The sequence below is a fragment of the Lagenorhynchus albirostris genome, chromosome 1 (genome assembly GCF_949774975.1).
Source record: "Lagenorhynchus albirostris chromosome 1, mLagAlb1.1, whole genome shotgun sequence".
NCBI classification, from domain to species: domain Eukaryota; kingdom Metazoa; phylum Chordata; class Mammalia; order Artiodactyla; family Delphinidae; genus Lagenorhynchus; species Lagenorhynchus albirostris.
Genome location: NC_083095.1, coordinates 57,805,966 through 57,827,125, shown reverse-complemented (window position 1 = coordinate 57,827,125; position 21,160 = coordinate 57,805,966). Strand labels below are relative to the sequence as shown.

Below are 21,160 nucleotides of genomic sequence, written 5' to 3'. Positions count from 1 at the left end.
AACTGCAAACCTTTATCTCCTGGTCTTCAGCGGTTCCTATCGGCTCAGTAGGGAAGGGTGGGGGCAAGTGGGAAAATCCTTAAGGAAAAAGGAGTCACCCCTGCGTCCAAAAGTATTGGAAGTGCTCGCTCGTATCTGCTTGTGGTCCGTGCTGGTGCTCCGCCGCCGCCCCTCAGTGAAGTACGAGAAGCGGCCAAGTTTAAAGTGAAACGAAGATGGAAGCACTCTCTCTCCCTGTTTCTCAGAGAGTCCCTTAACTTATTTCGCCGCAGGTTCTTGCCCTGGACTTTTCGGAAACCTTTTTTCACTTCAGGGGACAAAAAGCCACAGGGGCAGCGCTGATGGTTTTAGTGGAGAGTCTCCTGGCCTGCAGTGGTGTCCGCTGATGTATTTGTCCTTGGTGTCCCTTTGGTTTATTTTTCTGAGGTGTCGGAGGTGTCGCCACGCAGACCCGCTGCTGCGCGAGTTTGCCACCAGCTCTCGAACTCTAATCGTCCGGCGCCACCCGGGCTCCGCGGAACTCGCCCCAGAGCCCCGGACCCAGTGCCGCCAGCGAACCTGGAAGGAGGAGGCGCAGCAGGAACTGCGGCCCCTGAGCCGAGCTCCTTCGGAGCAAAGCCTCCGGAAGAGTTGCGCGGATTCCTAAACCCCGGATTGGACCTGGAGCCCGGTGGGCGTAGAGAGGAAGAAGGAAGAAGAGGAAGGAGGAGACACGAGAGCACTTTCCACCTCAGGCGCCAACACCCCTCGCATCCTCTCCTGAAAGAGGCAGCTGTGTGGGTCCTGCCTACGCGTGGGTGCACGTGTACGCGCTTGGGAGAGCCCGTGGGTGTGTTCGGGTGTGAGCGCGTCTGGGCACCCGCAGGGCAACGCTGAAGGCTGGGAGAGCTCTATTGGTAGCCAAATTCGAGAACGCCCTATCCTAGGAGGCCACTAGCACGTGGCTTTGACAAGTAGGCCTGGAAGAGGCCCTCATTAGCCAGCTTCCTTCGGCAACTCCCAACTCTTACATTCTCTTTGGGTTCAGACTGGTTTCGGGGCCAGCAGAGATCCGAGCTGAGAGGGAGTTCCTCGCTGGGGCCGAAGACCAAGTGCTGGTGAACCGGTTAAAGAGAAGTGACAGGATTTCCAGGCTCAGGAGATAGGAACAGCTGATTTCACTCGCGGTTCCCAGGAGAAAGACTTTTTCCGGGCTGGAGGGAGGGTAGGGTCGAGGAGAGTAATTCTAGGATTTGTGGCGAGAAAAGTCGACCTCCGCCGGCGGGGCCCTGTCTTGCTTTCTCCCCATCCCTCTTCTCTTTCCTGCTTCAGACCTGTTCCCTGTCCCAGTAACCTTAGTGGCCTGGTCTGGCTTGTGACGACTATTGGGTTTACTTTCTGCCCTTGACATACTAATATGTGACCAACTTCAGTACTGGTAATGTCTGATGCTCAACTGAGTTGATTCTCAAATATAATATTCTTTTCAGCTTTTGCGCCCATCGATTAGTAAGTAAACTACCACCTACTACTAAGGGGACGGTGGAAACCAGTCGCAGGCGACTGAGACCCCTAGGTCAGCAGTCCTCCATCTCAGATATTCCTGGCGGGTTATAGCTAATGACTTTTCCCTGTGCCATAAGCAGTCACAGCCTGACCCGGTGATACTCCTTTACCCCGTAACCGTGGGGCAGTGGGCGGTCAGCAAGTCCCCCCGTCGCAAAAGACTGGGGACGCCCCTGAAGTTCGCCTTCATGCTCCAGATTTTCTGCTTTCTCCCCTCCCCCTGCCTGCAACGCCCCCGCGCCTCGCCTGCCCCGGGATTTGCCGGCGCCTGGCTGGCCCTTTACTCCAGCCCTGGGTAAATCAGCCCGGAACTCGCCAGGCTCCGAGGCGCGGAGGGAGGCGTGGCGGCCCCGGCGAGGGTCTCGCCTGACTCCCGGAGTCTCGGCGGCGCAGCAGCTCCTGTCACTGCGGCGAGGGTCGGGCTCACGGCCGCGCGCCCCGCCGCCGCCACCGCCTCCATGCTGCAGCGCGGGGCGCAGTTCCTCCCGGCCCGGCGGCTGCAGTCGTCCAAACACGCCGGCTCGGGAAGCCCGGAAGCCGGGCCCGCCCGGGCCACAACCACAGCGCGGGAGTCGGGCCGCCAGCCTCTCGCCTGAGCCGCGGACTCGCCCGGAAGCCGCGGGCAGCGGGCGGGGCACTGTGCAGTGGCGCGTAGGAAGACTGCCGCGGTGTGCGGAGCGGCCCGAACTGAGGAGTCTGTGTGCGTGCGCGCGGGGGTGCGTGTGTTTGCGCCTGTTTTTCGTTCTTCCCTCAAGGATGGCAATGGCTTGCAGCTGGCTGCTCCCTTAGGATTCTAGAGTTTGTGGAGCTCTAGGTTGTGAGCACAAACCACCCATATAATCCATTTTGCACGGGCGGTTTATATCAGGAGAAAAAAAGCGCAACTGCACGGGGGTGGGGCAGACCAAGGAAACCTTCTGGAAATACAAATACGCACGCACAACACTCATAAGAGAGAGGAAGAATGAAAGACCTGGTAAGATGTCTGTAACCTTCCTGCTGGCCCTTCCATTTTTCCGGAAAGATTCTGGATCGTTTCTACCTTTTGAAGTCATCTTGGCATCTATTTTTTTGTAAGCTCTCTCCAGCTTAGTAGCGTGCGTGAGGGCGTGTGTGTATGTGTGCGCGCGCTTATCTGATGCATTTGACTGTCTTTTGTACAACTGCCCAGAAGCAAATGTGTTAACTCGGCGGTCCCCCTCGATGCCTGGTTTCTCGCAGAGCGCGGAGGACGCCCAGACCCATTTTCCAGTCTGGATTCGGAAGGGCTGCTCAGCTTTGGACCCTTGTGTGTGGATCGCTTTACCCAGAGGCTTGGAAAGCGCCAGTATTAACCTGCTTACAGGTACATCACAAGGTCACCAGAGGGTCTTGCAGCCGTCTTGTTTCTGTGCATCTAGACCTTCCTGTCTTGGCCCGAAGGATATTTACGTTTCGGTCGACATAATTTGAAGCCAAAAGTTCAGCCTGTCGAGCTGGTTTCTGCACAATCAAGGTAAAAAGAATTGCCTTTCAAACTGCTTAACAAAATCCCCGACTCTTCGACTCTTCCTTGCTGGTTCCTGGCTCTTTTGCCTCCCCACCAAAATGTCACCAGATCTTGAATTACGTGGATTTGGGTTGGAGGAGAACTTGAAGGAAACGTGATAGAACCGCTATGCTAGACCACTCTCTTTGCTGCCCGTGGTCCTGTGGGCATCGAAGCCGATCGTGAGAAGGACCAGTCACCTCCTTGCTTTTCCTTCCCCGTGCTGTACTGGGGGTGTGTGTGTGTGTGTGTGTGTGTGTGTGCAAGTGTGAATGCGAGTGCGCGCGCGCCTGTCTGCGAGTGTGTGTGTGTGTTTGAGTGTGTTTCTGTGTGTGCGTGCGCGGCCGCCCTACCTCTGCCCGATTCCTGGGTGCAGAAACGCGGGTTTCATGGGGCGATCGCCGCGGATCCCCCGCCCAGCGCGACCTGCGGGCAACGGCGGCAGTGGCAGGAGCCGCCTCTCGGACTCCCTAGGATGCGGGTGCTGAGCTATGGCAAAGGGCAGCGAAGTGACGAGCGAGACCCACGTACGACTGTGAAAGCCACCTGGAAACACCTTGCCGGGATTGTACCTGCGGGCAGAAAGTCTTCCTACGCCCGTCTTTCCTCTAGAGGCACCAGGTAACAAGCAAACGACTTCCCGCCTCACCCAGTTTCCCTCTGATCTTATTTCTAGTGTCTTATCTGCATTGCAGGCTACTTTACTTATTAATGTTTTGAAAATCATTAAGAAGGGCTGGGTATTCAAGGGCGCTCTGTGATGTAATATAATTTCTAGTAGGTGGAATATAAATCTATACCTGAGCATTTAATCTAGTAGTGAAAGCTAAGAAAATATGGATACGCTCCACCCTAAGTGATGTTTTTGGAAGCTAGGCGTGTTGAACCTGTCTGAAGATGCCAGAGATTAAAGTCCCGTGTTTTCTTCAGGCTATGGTTGCCACGGACCATTTGGTATCCAACCCTCCCCAGATTGTGGAGTGTGAGAGGGTGTTTGGTTTCCACCCATCGTTTCAGGCAGGGATCACTTTGACCCTTCTCTTCCTCTGGTGCCAGGTTGTTTTCCTGATTGTCGACGAGCTTGCCAGATCCTTTAGTAGTTGTAAATTATGCATCTGGAGACTTTAATTCGAAATAGAGTTTTCTTGGAACTTGCTTTGAGTGGAAGGGAATTCATTGCCACGGGTGTATGTGTTGAGATACGGTGTTTAACTGCCAGGGTTGCTTTTATGTAGCAAAATAGATCCATATCTAGAGGAGCGCTGCTAAAACCACAACCTCAGTCCCCAGCTGCATTGTCTCGCTTGTGGAGAGGGGCTTGTACGCGCGTGGTTTGTTTTTATTTTGTTCTGCTTTTTTTTTTTTTTTGGTTTGTCTCTGTATAATGTGTATTTTGAAAATTCTTGCCAGTGCCTTGATTTACAAGGAGTAGGGTGGATTTGCGACTGCCTAATTAACATATTGGGTCTGATATGTTAAAAATGGAGATTCCCACAGCCGGCTGAGGCAGAACAAATTTAGTGAACTTCCAAAGCCTCTTACCTTCGCACCTTATTTCTCTCATTTCCTATCCCATCACCTCTGCGTCCCCTACAGAAAATTTCTCTCCCTTCTCGAGGGCATTAGGATTAAGAAAATAAAGCACTTCCAAAGTAGTCTCATCAATGTTTTATTAGACAGTGAAGGCGGTCTGAATAATTCAGCTAGGGAATGCTCGTTTGTCTCCCGCCTTTGGGAGCTGCCTGCTCGCTGCACTCAACCAAGGGTTTGGCTCAGCCGAGCGCACGGTGCCCTGCTCCTGGAAGCAGTGACTGGGACTGCTCCGCGGGTTTCTCTTTGCTGAAGCCGCTTGGAAAGTGGAGGGGCGCTGCCTGCTTTTCCTCCGCCCGCTGCATTTTTAAAATAGATATCCGTATGATGGTATTTGCGGACTACAAGCCGGTCGCTAGCTAGCTGCTGTCGCTGTCCCTGCGCCTTGATGTCCCCGACTACTCTGGAGATTGGGCTCGGCTGCTGCTTCAGCCCTCGCAGGCTGGTGGTGCTACAAGGCCGTGTTTGCAGCGGGCTTGGGGGCTGGGCTCCGCCACTGCAGCTGCCAGGCCCGCGTTGACACTTTCTTGGGGCCGGGCGGGAGAGCTCAGCGGGCCCCCTGGCAGACAGCGGGCGCATCATGGCAGAGGTGGCTGCCTGGATTTGAGACGGAGGAAGTGGAGAGACACACGTGGGGGGGTGGGGGTGGGCAGTGAGGTCCTGCCCGATTTCCTTGCGCCTGCAGCCCCCTCTCCCTTCTTGGTAAATGAATATTCAAGTACATAGAAGGAAAGCTGGCTGGCTGCAAAAATGCCTTGATATTCACATACTGCATGATTTCTCAGGATTCAAAACCTGAAACGAAGTGTGCTTTTCCTAGGCCTCCATTTGTTCCTCTCTTCTCTCCCCTCTTGCTCTCCTGGATTTAATCAGGTCATTTCTACTCCTGTTTTACCTCCAGTTGAAGTACCACTGGAAAGACTGCTACCTACCCGCACCCCAACTCCAATAAACACGAAGGAGTTGAAGGCCACTCTTTAGACAGATTTGCTCTGTAACTTTGAGCTCTAGGGAGAGCCAAGAAAGAATAGGGAGTATAACTCGACTTTAACAGAAAAGCAGGTCCCGCCTCTACTTTCTGAAGACTCAGAAAGAAAAGGGTACTGCCTGCATACATAAAGACTAAAAATAACTGAATTTGAGAGGAATTAGGTGAGGATTTTTCTTTTCTTTCATCATTTCCTTTTTCTCTTTTAGTGAATTTATTTGTATTTCTCCTATTGCTCAGAAAATCATAGTCAGAAAATTGATTTGTGTATACTAAAAATCTGACAGAGATACCTTTTTGTCCCCCAGATTTCTTCAGAATATTATTACAACAGAAACTTACAGCATACTCATAATATTTGTTAGCAAATAAGCCATCCCTGTTTAGAGGGTGCCCAAGAAGGATGGGATACTGGTGGAGAATATTAGTACTTGGGAAAATTTTGTGTTTTCTCCATGTCCCTCATTTCATTTCACCCTGGCCTTTTCTCATTAAGGATTCAGTCCTTTGCAGGTTAAGTCTTGTCCTTGTGCCCTCATCCTCTGCGAAGGTTGAAACAAATGTATTAACTGGATGTTGAGTGATCAGATGCCTAAACATAGATTGTGGTGTGATTCATGTTTAAAAATGCCATTCATTGGTGCAGACTGGAGGTAGGTGAAATGTCAAAACCAGATAGTCCCCCTAGCATAGAGTTTCATGTATAGAAGTTCCTTAAAAAATGGAGCCTTCTGCCTCCCTTCTCTTCTCTCTTGTCTGGAGAGACAGAGAGGTGCAAACCAGTTTGAGGATCTGAGTCCACTGCCCTTGGTCAGCGTTGTACTTAGAGCTGGCTTGACTCACTAATAGGTCAAGACTATCAGGTATTGATAGAAAATTTCCTAGAAAAACTTTCCTTCCTTGTCAGCTCTCTTGTGGTCACTAACAAGAGGGGCAGAACAATAGGAAAGCTAGGATACCCATGGACACAGATGTGAGCATATAGGCAGGCGGAAAGGAGTTGTCATTTAGCTCCTGTCCTCGAGACCATTCCTTTTTGTCATTTTTTCACTTTCTCTTTTCAAGAGGAGAATGACCTTGAGCAACACCAGTCTTCTGTGCTTCGCATACCTCTTTTCCTCCCTCAAACATGTGATGTATATATGAACACACACACATACATACATACACACACACCTGAGTTTTGAAATGAGATTCTTGTGCTTATGTGTTTTGGGAGGGGTTCATCAAACATATCTCTGATTGATACCAGCCAGAGGTGATTTTCTTTCCTTTTCCATAAGAGCATGTAGCAAGAGCTGTGGTCACTTGAGGCAAGATTGCCCCACCCTTATCTCCTCTTCCAGTATTTTTATCTCGTCTGTCGTTCAGTGTATTCCTGGTATTAAAGCAGTGTCTGATTATGGCACTGGTGTTTAAATGACCATCATATGTTATAACTGCCTTTTATCTTTTTATGAATGACCATAAGTTCCCTTTTGTGCATTTAAACCAGTGTTCTGTTTCCTCTTGCTTCTTGAAGCACTTTAGACTTCTTAGTTTTGCTGAGTTTTCTAGCTGGTGAAATTAGGATCTTGCTTTCTGCTGATACTATTGCTGTGTTGATATGTGGTTGGGATGAAATGCCTGCAGATTTCTAACAGTGTTCCTGCCTCTACATAAAACTACTACATCATAGTTTTATATCATAACTTAGTTATGATATATCTATATCGTAACTATATCTATATATCTATATCTATATATAGATATATCTATATCTATATCATAACATAGTTCTATATCATATCCAGTTATTTTAAGGAAAATTTACTATAAATAAGATTGCTAAGTATTTTTGCCAATTTTAAGGTTGGAAGAAGAAAGCTACTTGAAAGTTTCTGATGGCTTAACTGGCTAATCTACTGACTCATTCCAGTGAATTTTATTTTCTGTTTACTCAGAAATGTAATATACTGGCATTACTTTCAGAGTTTTGTGTATAGTATAAATGTTTTATGTTTCATTGAAGAGTAAAGATATAAATTCAGGCCTTTTAATAGATGTGTTTGTGACCCTGTAGGATACATGACTAACTGGTAATTTTGCTAAATCATTCCACTGACACACATGTGCATAGCTCTGCCTTGTTCAATAAACCTTGAGAGTGAGACTACTTATTATATTTCTACAGCCCACATTTTTATTCCTGTGGCATCCTTCAATCATTGAGGACTATTTAAAATCTAAGGTGGTATAATTTGTGCATTACATGGTGTGTTCATGGTGAAATTAAGAAGTATTATGTTTATAAGTATTGAAGCTATTCTGGTTAGAGGTGTACCATTTTTATTATGCTCTATCAACATAAATTATATGTTATTATGAAAACTCCTGTTTTATGTAAGTATAACAAGAGCTAGAAAAAATAAAGAATTTAATTCAGATACAGTGCTGTTTTTTAAGCTTTTTCATCTTAGTGTTCTGATAGATTCTATTCTGACAGAATGCTTTTTACTGATCTATGACATAATTTAATACTAATTATGAAGATGGTTAACAAGTGATAGAAAATTACAAAGGAATTACATGGTTATATAAATGCTCTGTCACTTTACTGATAACAAGTCACATGAAAAGGGTTTTTTATTTAAACTACAAACTACATCCGTAAGGTTTCTCGGAAATTGGCTTTGATAGCCTATGTTTATTAAGTTACAAACTTGGTCACATTGGGAGGAAATGCCAATTGACCAATTTAAGTGCTCTTAGAAAATATATCTTTTAATAAAATCTGTCTAATTGTAAACCTCATGCTTTTCTTCTTTTCTTTGTAGGAGCATATATGTAATTTATTGCTTTTTAAAAAGCTTCCGATGAAATATTTTGAAATCGGTGTTATTATAATCCTTATGAAGAACAATTAAGAATTACCACTGAATGTTGAATCTATTTTAGATTTTGTAACCAAAAAAACTCTCCAGAAAAGTAACAAGATACAGGAATAAAGTTGTAGGATCCTTTCACCAGCTCTGAGAGTGTTTCTGAATTCTTAGAAAAAGAACAAAAGAAAATGCCAATTAGTTCAATAGATACTCAATTAGAACTAGTACACTTAATCAAGAGTTAGAAGCCAAAACAGTGCTGTTTACATTACTGTATTTTCACTTTGCCCTTTGTAGCTCTTTTAAGGAGTTGCTAAAGAGACCTAAAGGACATATATTAGTTGCTCTCCAGATTCTGTCACCCATGTTGACTTCTCATTTCCTGTCTTGAAGTAATCATGAATCTTAGTGGTATCACTTCCAAAGTTATGTTTGCATTAAAGTGATTTACTAGTGGAAACATATCAACTCTGTAACCATGAAAACTAACTTTCTTGTACCTTCTTTGGAAGTAAGGGCTGTGGTATTTTCTCAATAATTAGCTCTTTTTGTTATTTTTTCCCATGGTGTAAAAGTTAGGTTACCAAGTGATTTATGTGCACTTGTCTTATTAGTGCTAAAGCATTTGTATAGCAGCGTTAAAATGCATATACTTTATAGGGAAACATTGAACACTGAATTGAGTACTCAGGACATATGCTTTATTCTACATGGATAGAGTTATCATTATATCACTAATATTCACTAATATATCACTAGTATTCACATATATTTTAATTTGAAATGCCTCACTTAACAGAAATATGCCTACCTTTAAATTGAAAATTTGGGGTTATTTATAGTAATTGTGTAGGACATTTGCCTTGTATTGACTCTTCAAATGTCAGGCACTTTGTCAACATGTAACTAGACATTGGATGCTGACCTCAAGAAACTTATTTTCTTAGTAACATGAAAGATATAAACAAGTGTATAGCTTGAAAATAACTGATATTTTAAAATTCTATTTTGATATTTTATGCTTTGTAGTAGGGAAGACAGAGGAAATCAGGAAATCGTAACTGTGTTTTGTGGACAATGGTATTGCACAGCGGTTAGAAGCATGAACTTTGGGATTTCATATACCTGTGTCTCAGACCTGTATAACCTTGAGCGAGTCTTATAACCTGTCTGAGTCTTAGTGTCCTCACTTCTAAATAAAGCTAATAATAAAAGACACTTAGCTGTAGTCATCATCATCATCACCATCGTCATTATCATCTCTTCATTAGCTATCATGAGGGTAAAGGAGAAAACTAAAAGAAGTGGTAATTGAATGACTTCAAAGCCTATTCTTGGGGCTATAGATGCTCAGGATTCCAGGGAATGCTAAAGGTCATCCAAACCAGGGGTCGTGCAGTCCAGTGTGCTCAGAGATCAAGCAGAAGATGTAAAGCAGGAAATCTGGCTGGCTTTAAGAAATTGTAGGCTGTAGGATCTCTGTTATACTGGAGAGTGCCTGACTTACCCAAGACATTCAAATTTAAATTCATTTTAACCCCTGATGAGTTTGGCATTATGAAACTTCTGAGTTATTCTGACATCCATTCAATCTTAAATTTTTTGGAAAGCATTCCTGCCATGTGGTCATCTTAACTCAGCTTGGATACCTTCAGTGATTCCAAAAATTACTCCATATAAAGTAGATTATTCCAATTTGTATAGTCTTATCATAAAATTCCTTTTTGGGATTGAGCCCAAAATCTGGTATCCTGTGGCTTCTGATTAATTTTAATATGGGAGGAGAGACACACAATAAGTCTAATTCCCAGTAACAGTACCTCAAATATTTAAACTCAGTTACTCAAGATCCCTAACCGACACTTGCTCTGCTTATGATTAAACATAACTTGACCTAAACAGGTTTGGGACAGTTTTCTACGTGTCATGATTTCAAGCCTTTTACCTTTTACACTCAGTAAATTTTAGCTATCATAAATCTTCATCATTACCCTCTTTGAGATAGGCTCCAATTTGTTTTCTTGCTTCTTATTGAATTATGTTACCAGCACCAACAAGCCCTGTGGGTCTACTAGCGTAGAGTTGAGCAGGGCCATTGTTTCTTTACTCTTGACACTGGAGAAAGCCAGGTACATGCAGTAATCCTCCATCTAGCACTCCTGTCAGATATTACTGTTTGATCAATGACTTCTTCCCTTTTGAGCCTGGACAAGTCTTGAACATGTATCTCTAAGATGCTACGACTTGTCAATTCAAGTTTTGTCACAGATTTAAAGTATTTGCCATTCTGAGTCTAGGCACTAGTAAAGATGCCTGAGACCACACTTTCAACATTCACATCACATGATTTGCTCCTAGTGCTCAAATTAATTAAATCTTCTCCACTAAATATTGAGACAAGTAACATAAATTTCAGAGTTGGTGTTCATAATATATACGAGAAACAATGGAATGGAGTAAGACAAGGTGGATTTTCACCTCGCCCTAACTTTATGGGTTGGCTCTCTGATTTAGACAAGAATGATTCAAGGCCTGTTCTTTGATCCGTTTACCAAATATTTCTTCATTATTTAATTCATGCTTTGATACTCTGCTAGCCATTTCTCCTTTGAGACACAAAAGCCCAAATGGCATAGCTACCACTCTGGGAAGCTGAAATCTCGAGTGAGGAACACATATTCTTTTAGTGAGGTAGCCCTAGGCCCGAGTCAGTCTTGATGGTATTCTCATATCTCTGCCTCTTAACTTACCCTTGAACCTAGATGATGTTGATTTCTAGTATATTTACTAACTTAATTTGTGTTACCTCCTCCATTATTGAATAAAGTCCATGTTTAGGCTCCTAGTAGTTTCCCCAGCCTTCATATGAGGTCACCTCCTAATTTCCAACAAAGGGAAAATTATTTGAATACAAAAGGAAATAGTCAAACTCCCTTTATCTGGTATCCTTGTAGAATGAGTCTTCTCCTTCTTGACCATTCTCCATGGTCTTGAATGTTATTCTTTTGAGGCATCATATTTAGAAATGCTTTTTTTAGATGTTTACTTTTAATGGAAATGCTGATAGTTATTAAAATTAACACACTAATTCTGAATATAGTTAACCTTTTCTTAATGACTTCATGTCTTCATTGTATATGTTGTTGATTGCAGAAAGCCCTTGGGGACCAGCCCATGACATGTTTAAGGCAGCTTATACTGATATTAAATTTTCCCCAACTTCTTTTCCTTCCCTTTATCTTCTGTGTATGATTAAAAACATTTTTTTCTTTGTTCTCATATAGCTAACATTTTTTTTTCGGTGGGTCTGTTTTCCTTTTTAATGGACTGATTGGAAATTTATTGACAGAGTGGTAAGATTATTAGCTGTTTTTGTAAAATAGAGCCTGAGGATGACTAAAATTCTAAGATCCTCTCTATTGAGGAAAGCACATGAGTTTTCCTCCATGTACTGTGTGGAAAGCATTGAAAGATGCTAATGTCTCCATGTACTATGTGGAAAGCACTGAAAGATGCTAATGTATCTTGCATAATATATGATTAGATGATGATGATGATGGTGAACAGGATCATCATCGTCATCATCACTTTCTGAGAATGTCCTTTGCGTACACTGTTGGTTTTTACTTTCTTCTAATCCATGAAATAACCTTCAGCTTAGGCATGATTGTATACATTTATAGAGGAGCAAGTTTGAGGCTGAGGACAGTTTCCTTGTCCGTGATTATATGACTAACAGACAATAGGGCTAGAATTCAAATACAAATATTTCTGATTCTAAAGAAGATGCTATATTTGCTATATGTAGATTTCCCTTTTCTCCTATCTCTTAAAGCTGTTTTTTGTTTATTATTATATAAATGTGTTTTTAACCTCTTTCAAGGATGCTGGCTATCTTCCGAATATGCATCTTATTCTCAATTTCTTTTCCCTTTATTGTACTCTATGAATTGCTATGTTTCATATCTGGAGGTTTTTGAAAGACTTTATGGTTATCCATTAGGGGATTCTCTAGCTGTTTGCATTGAGAAGGGAATGTTTGGTCCTGAGTCTAGAATATAAGTATATAATAATTACTTTTTTTTTTTTGCCAAACAAGACTGTGTGATTTTGGGTGATTTACTCAATTCCCAATTCCCATCTGCAAAAGGGACTTGCAAGCCATTATAAACTGCCTGGTACATCTAGGTAATTAATAAATAATTGTTCCCTTTAGTGCTTTTCCTAGTATAGAAGAATCAGAAAATTCTGTGAAATGTTAGGACTGGATGGAACTTGGAGATCCCTCTGTTTATCATTAAAACTTTTGCATGTGTCTAATTGTGCTTTACATTCCACTTGCCTCTGTGTGCAGGCTGCTGTTGCAATACTTAATGAGTGCCTCAGGCTTTAGCCCCAGATACCCCTCCCTTTGGGACGGGGTCAGAAAAAAGTCAAATAACAAATTCATTTCTTCACCTTGTATGCAAATTTCTGTGCATTATTTCAATGACAGAGGGGCCTGACATTAGCCAAAATCTGATACTTAATTCTTGGTGTATCTGTTGGCAGAATGGACCATTTCTAGAGAAAGCCCTGTGGTCTGTTCCCATCTGCGATTTACATTCTTACCTCCCTTGATGAATTCAGAATAACCACAAATCCATTGCAGGTCTTCCGATTGAGAGTAGATGTCTGTTTACCTTCCCCTTGAATCTGGATTGGCCTTGCAACTTGCTTTGAACAATAGTTGTGGCAGAAGTAATATGGTGTAACTTCCAAGCCAAATCCTCTAGAGACCATGTATCCTTCACTCTTAACCTCCTGGAGAAATGTTAATATCATGCGAAGAAGCCTGGGAACCCCTGCTGTAGGTAAATGGCCCAAGTGATCTCTAGCACCAATGGCATGACATACTAATGAGGCCATCTTACACCATCCAGATACAATTAAGCTTCCAAGTAATTATAGTAACATCATGAGTGATCACAGGTGAGAGTAGCAGAAGAACCTGCTCCAGTTGATGGTTGGAAAAGATAACTGAGACAACTCCCACCCGCCTCCCACCCGCCTGCCTTGGGTGATGGGACATAGCCAGCCACCATGCCTATTTTGGAAAACAACCCTGCCTCCTTTTTTTTTTTAATTCTTTCAACAAATATTTGTTAAATGTCTACTATAGTCAGGCATGCTGCCCCTCCCTCTCTGGATTCATGGATTTTTTTTTTTCCCCCTTTTTTTTTTTTTTTTTTTTTGCGTTACGCGGGCCTCTCACTGTTGTGGCCTCTCCCGTTGCGGAGCACAGGCTCCGGACGTGCAGGCTCAGCGGCCATGGCTCACGGGCCCAGCCGCTCCGCGGCATGTGGGATCTTCCCAGACCGGGGCACGAACCCGTGTCCCCTGCATCGGCAGGCCGACTCTCAACCACTGTGCCACCAGGGAAGCCCTGAATTCATGGATTTTTGAAGAAAAGTATATTTTTTTCTTAAGCCGTTGGAAGTATTGGCTGATTCCTCAAATGCCTCAAGTTTCATCGGATTGATTTTTCCTAAGATGGATGAAGTATGTGAGAATTAATTTTTATTTGCCTGTTTTCTATTATAGCCACTTATCACCTGCCTTAGAGAAGCTTCCATGAAAAGGTTGTCCTCTTATGCTAGGGATCATGCTAGTCACCTAAAGCACGAGGGAGAATTTGTCTTTGTTTCTTCAAGTTACCTTTGGGCTTGGTTTGGTTCAGAGTGACATTTTGTTATTTCTCCAAGATTTCATTTTACCTTCTAATTATGTTTTAGTGATTCATATTTACTATTCATTTCTTCTGTAAATTAAATCTAGATTGCACAATTACTTTATTCTGGAACTTCATATACACCTCATTTTATTTAATAATGTTCTCATTTATGTATCAAATTACTCTACAGGAATTTGATATACTGTTATAGATATAATAAGGTGCAGAGTATAGGCCATGGGGCAGTGCAATTATAATGGTTTTCTAGCTTTCTGATTACTATTTATTTGCAAAAAAGACATAATTACAAAAAGAATAAAGTCAAATTCAATGTTTTTACTTTTGGTAAAAGAGATACATTTGTTGGGGGGGTGCATGAGAATGCGTATCACATTCACCTCAGTATTTTCTACAAAGATGTTTTGTTATGGATTTGAAAGTCTCCCTGGAATGTGTGGAATATGAAATAGTTTATTTACATTTTCTTTCTCCTGTATCTTACTGTGATTTTAAAGTTTAATATAAGATAGGTAATATATGTTGTGCTAATCATTTGAAATTTCTGCTTGTGAATTCTAAAATAACCAAGTACCTATTCTATTTGCTACTTGTTGCAATATACATTAAAGTTGAATTTTTTAGCATGGTAGTATCAATTTCCTCATCTGTAAATGGGGCGAATGTTGACCTCCCACGGCCTACTGTGAGGAATAATGCATTCCCAGCACTTCACACATTAACTGGCAAATGATGGAATGCTCAAACAGCACTAGCAAAATATATGTCCTTGTATTTTATATATCAGAGTGTAATATTTGGTTTGAGTAGATTGTCAGCTTGCAAACATCTTTCCACTTTACTTTGTTGAGGTCCCAAATTGAAGGAATCTTCTAAGATAATATCAGGCAATACTTTGCTTCCCATTTGAATGCAGAAGTTTTTTAAAAAAAATATTAACAAAAAAGCAACCTTTCATATAGATCTAGAATAAGTATTGTTAAACTAGCTGGAATAATATTTTAAGAGAAACATCTCAAATAATGTATGGCTTTTAGAACATGATTAGGAAAACTGAAGATAATAATTATTTTACCACTTATCTAATAGGCACAACCAATGCAAGTTGTTTAGAGTTTTAAAATTATACAATTTGGGGGAGCTTGTGAGGAGAAAAATATATAAAATTACAAACCCAAAAGTTAGATAAAGTATCTTGTAAGGGGCCTGTGTGTGTAACACTGGCTTTGTGGCCTATCTGCTTTTCTTATTAAGGACATGTTCAATGAATTCAGGAGAAAATTAGTAACTTTCTTTTTATTTTCCTGATTAGGAAAATTGATTTTGTGGTTGTTTAGACTAATTTGTGCTGAGAAATTTTTAAACTCATGGTAGCCTCTTTAATAGTTCTAGTACTTCTTCAAATATATTTTTATTAATTGAAAATTGAAATATTTATCTAAGTAGCCATATGACTATATGACTGTAGCACTTCTTGTTTTATTGGGATCAAAATAAATGGAGAAATCCATATGTGTAATTGGTGACCAAATTTTTCCAGTGATGTTGGAGAAATAGTTTATTCAATTTGAGGTGATGTCTATAGCATTACAATTGATAACATGGAAAAAAATAATTATCTCTAAAGTATATTCAAAAAAGAAGCAGATTCTAGGCAATATTTGAGGAAAATAGAGAATTTCAGTGAAATCATGCTTGGTACAAAATGTGCACTCAGGAGGTGTTGTTTGAAAATTGATATGTACATTAATTAATAAATATTTGTTTTGGAATGTGGCTCTATAGCACAAAAATCTATTTTTCTAAAATAATGGGAAGAAATTAGTTTCATTTTTATAGTCATTTCCTGTAAATTGTTATTTACACTTTAATGTTATGAAAAAGAAAAAATCACTGTTTTTGAAATATTAAAAAAAGCAGCCCTTGAAAAAAATGTAATGTCATTCTTAAGATTTTCCCTATCTTGTCTGTCCACATATTCCCTCTACAAAATACAGTCTATACAGGGAATGAGAAGTATCAACTCTTTCAAACTGATTCAAAGCACATAGTACAAAATTTTCCTTGATGGGGTAATAGGTTTTGTGGGAATCTGTGCTTCTTGGATGTAGAGAGAGTCCATGTGAGCTGTGTGTAAATGGAGTTAGTACTCATTCTTGCTGAATTAGTACTGTCAGTAACAATTTGAAGACATGATTTGCCACTGTAAGTTGAAATCATGTGTTGATTATATAGCAATCCAAGGAGGAGAGACCTGCAGGTGAAAGAGTGAGACAAACAGAGTGATAGGAGGATCCAAAGCTTGTTAGAGTTCAGGCTGTTTCATCAGCATTCTTCAGCATAAGATTTTTGGTTTCAGCACCTTAAGTTAAGGCTGGAAAACAGGGTTGTGTCACTTGGGACTCATTTAGCTGCAAGTGGAAAACCCAACCCACACTGGCTCAAGCATCTAAGGAATTTCTTGGTTCATACAACCAATAGCCTTAAGCAGGGTTATCTTCAGGTATAGCTTGATTCAGGATTAAAATAGCTGAAAAACGTGGATCCCACTTTCGGCTCTATTTTCTCTCTATTAATCCCTTCTCAGATTTGAAAGGGTGGATTACCTTAGCTTCATATCATCACACTATGAAGTTGAAGTTCAAAGGTAGAAGGAGCAGGACAAGAAAGAGGGAGGGAAGTCAGGGGTAGATAAGGGAGAAGAGCAAGGAGAAAGGGTGGGAAGGAAGAAGGAAGAGGAATTGCTTCCTGACAATCTGAATAAGGTCCTTTAACTGGTTGTTTTCAACCCTGGTTGTTTGACTTGCATCCTGTTAACATCTCTGAACTTGGAACTTGGTTAGAAGGAGTCAGATCACTGCTTGTTTCATTTACTTCTTCCTTCCTCCTATATTCCCTTCCTTCTTCCATGCTTCCCTCCTTTCCTTTCTTTCAGAATTATTTTACATGGAAAGCCCCTCTCTTGTCCTCCATGTGAAATTCAAAAGCCCATACAGCTTTAGAGAAATTTTAATATTTGGCTTTGATAATCAGTGTTTCATGCTATAGGGGAAGAAGTAGTTTTTCCTCTGCTCCTCTAAGTTCGTGGCTGAGACCACCCTGTAATAAATAAAAACATTAACAGGATAAAAACAAACAGAAATTTAATGACATGTATACATCCTATATACATGGACAATACCCAGGAAAAATGAGTAACTCCCCTAAATGGCCCAAGCCGTCACCTCAAAGACCATCTTTAGCTAAAGACAAAAGATTTTGGAGGGAGGGAGGCCAGTTATGGGAGATTATCAGGCAAAGCACAGTAAACAAGGATATGGTTGTTATGTAGATCTAAGTTGGCACCTTCTCCATTGATAAATTTTTAGAGATTCAGTCACCCTCCTCTTCCTTCCTGGTACAGAGGGGGAGACACTCTTACAGGTGGATATTTTCTTCCTAAATGTAAAATGTCTCTTACTAAAGGGTAACTTCTAGGTATTCAGAGGTTTTCCTATGTCTGCCGTTTTTTAAAATAATAAACCAAGAATAAACTTTTATGCCAAAGAGGCATATTTTGGGGTGGCATATTCTGCTCCCCTTCACTGCTTTAAGATTTCTTAGCAAGTTTTGTTATTTTGGAGGAATTTAAAGTTGTAAAGCCACAGACTTACTGTGAAAATCTTTGAAATGAGTGGGTCTAATAGAATTTACCTACAAAGAAAATTGCATCTGTATCATTGAGAGGTTAAATAACACATTATTTGAATAAGACAAGCTTCATCTTACTATAATAGAACAGTAAGTGGCTATTTGAGTATACACTCACACACACGTATCCACATAAGCTTATTTATTTTTATGAAATTCTAAGTCTTCATTAATAAGTATGCTGTATATTGTACTATTTGTAATTATCGCACTTTAAAGAAGATTGTAAATAATTTCTAAGCTAAATGGTTTTGGAAAAATAATATTTTATTCAATTTTGAAATAAAGTTTAGTAAAGTTATAAAAGAGAAAATGATAATGAATGAATTTAAATATAATTAAAATAAAGTCTCAGGTAGCTTCTTTTTCTCTTTGTAAAACAGCTATTGTACAAATGCTGAATAATTGTTGAAGCTTTTGCATTCGTTTTCATAATCTGTCTTTCAGCCTTCTGAAGGGTAGCATTCTTCATTATGATTTAACCATTTTTTGAAGCCATACTCTCTTCTTGATAGTACTGTCTCTCCCACTTCCTTTTTAACTCTCTACTATAATTTAATTTTAAGGTTATAGGTGATAATAATGAACTGTTGTAACTGGGATAGACCATCATTTTGTATTGACTTTCCAGTGTGATTTCAGTTGAAGGAAGCAAGTAATAAAGCCCTGGCATGGGGTGACCTGGGTCAGTTTGAGAGCTTTTGCTTTAGCATCAGAGCAGCTCAGCTGTTAAAGTTCAGCCTCCCTGCCACCCCAAAGGCTCATCACAATTCCCACAGGACCATTCATTAAATGAAACTTCCATTTGAGGAATAAAACAGACAAAAATAATGCCGGTGGGATTTTGAAAAATTTCTGTGTGTTTGAGTTCCTATTAAATGGCACATCGGAAAAGTAATCAAACACACTTGTGTTTTGTAGGGAGCACAAAACGTAAGAGAGTTACTGTTGTGTGCACCCTCTATTAAGTGGTTTTAATAATCAATTTTCAGTGTCTTTGTTATAAAACCCATGAAGAAATTTTTAAAAATGTAGCCCTGACTGTTTAGCCTGAATTGATAACTATAGGCAATCTCTACCCATATTTCTATTATATTTTAATTGCACTGGGCAGGCTCCTTAAGGTATCATCCATTCTTTAAAATTTGGATAGTTACCTTCATTTTAGCTTACTTCAACATAGTGGCGATGGAATCATTCCTCTTTCACAGTCAACTTTTGGTCAGAATACTCTAAAATTAATTATAGTGAAATGATAATTCTGCATTCTTCATTGGAAGGAAGCTGGTGGCAACCTCTGAAGAAAATGCAGTGTGGTTAGCCAATGTTCCTGTTTCTTCTAGTGTAATGTAACTAGTTTAATCAATTACATATGCAACAATAAGTTCCTGAATTACCAAGAAGGAAATGTTTCCTGGCAACTATATATAAGGCATTTTGATGTCAAATACCTCGAGCTTCAGCTATCCAGAGTTTGAAGTAACTTCTGTCCCTTACTTCACAATGGGTAGCACATAATCCATATATTTTACTACCTACGCATACTTTAGAATATTTAGTCTTTTAAGTATAGTCCAAGACATTGCACTTTAATCAATGTGGATTGAAATTTGAATGACTGGTTAGGTTTCCTGCAATTAGTCTTTTTGTGGAAGTATCATTGCTATTATTTAATTAAAATTGACAATAGATTGTTCATAATAGTGAACAAGGAGGATATACTGTAATGTAACATCATATCATTTGCAGTCTCTTCAGGTGATTCTACAGAGGGGAAAAACATTGAGCTGGAAGGTTATCAGCAAAAATAGAATATAGCAAGAGAGTTAAAAATAGTACTGTCTTCCCTGTCTTTTTCAATCCAAGTAGAGCACTCATTGTATGATACTGCACCAAATCTGCAAAGTGCTTTAAAGAGTCACTTTTAATTGAGGTAACCCTGAGCTTTTTGAAGTGTAACCAGTGACAGACTAAAAGGGACATTTTGATTAAGCAGTGGTTAAATTATGAAATACTGTTACTCTACATCACTGCTGGGAATCTTAATTGGTGTGAGGAGTCTAACGAAAGGAACAAGTACAACAACAAAGCAGAAACAAATAAAGGAATCATAGTACCTTTTTATATCAGTTCTCTCACAGTTCACACACAGAAAAAAAAGACTTGTAGTTTTTTCATTCCATTTTTTTTGTTCTTTTGTTTGAATCAATAAAGAATGCCCCTACTGATTTTTTTTCCCCTTTTCTTTGTCTTAGTTCTTTAAAAATTGACTAGTTGGGCTTCCCTGGTGGCGCAGTGGTTGAGAGTCTGCCTGCCGATGCAGGGGACACGGGTTCGTGCCCCGGTCCGGGAAGATCCCACATGCCTCGGAGCGGCTGGGCCCGTGAGCCATGGCCGCTGAGCCTGCGTGTCCAGAGCCTGTGCTCCGCAACGGGAGAGGCCACAAGAGTGAGAGGCCTACATACCGCAAAAAAAAAAAAAAAAAAATTGACTAATTGCGGATAAAAGAACTTAATTACAGGTTAATCAGTTGCCAGTTTAATTGTTAATGAATCAACTCTAAGGATTTATTTCTTGCTAGCATTTTCATTCATATTTTTCTAAGATACAAATTGCTTTGTAATCTTCATCATGATTAAGTGATGGATATTTAGAGATGCATTAATGAACCAGAGAGAATAGTACAGACTGCTTTTTGCTATAGAGTACTCTGTAGTGTACTCCCACATTGTTAAATGTTAAACAGGATCAAGGTATGGCCTTGAAATTTGTCTCATAGATATAGTTATACAAGAAATATATAAGAAAGTTAATTGCAATATGAATTATAATAGCAAAAATATATTTTACAAAATACTATATAACCTAAGTATTTATCAATAGTAAGCAGGTTTCTTGACAGAATATTTGCTGCTCTTTAAATAAATGAAATAGATCTATATATGTTGATAAAGAAAGCTGTCCAAAATATATGGCTACATAAGAGTGGAAGTTATGGTGACTATAATGTCATCCTCTTTGTACGTATGTAAAAATAGACATACACATATGCAGGTGTATATATGTAAAATATGCATACATACATGCAGATGTATGTATGTTTAAAATGTACATACACATATGTAGATGTGTATGTATCTAAAATATACATTCACATGTGCAGATACACATAAATGCATATTTATGAATTAACATTCTTGGAATGATACATATACACAAAAAGT

At 40.5% G+C, this 21,160-nt stretch overlaps 1 protein-coding gene across 1 annotated transcript in view; it reads left to right on the top strand.

The window, feature by feature from the left end:
* The first annotated feature begins 2,745 nt into the window (after window positions 1-2,745).
* Window positions 2,746-21,160, top strand: part of LRFN5 (leucine rich repeat and fibronectin type III domain containing 5) — a 255,538-nt gene continuing 237,123 nt past the window's right edge. Inside the window, exon 1 of the mRNA XM_060167637.1 lies at window positions 2,746-3,694. The gene's annotated coding sequence lies outside the window, so the exon portion shown is untranslated. The remainder of the gene's footprint in view (window positions 3,695-21,160) is intronic.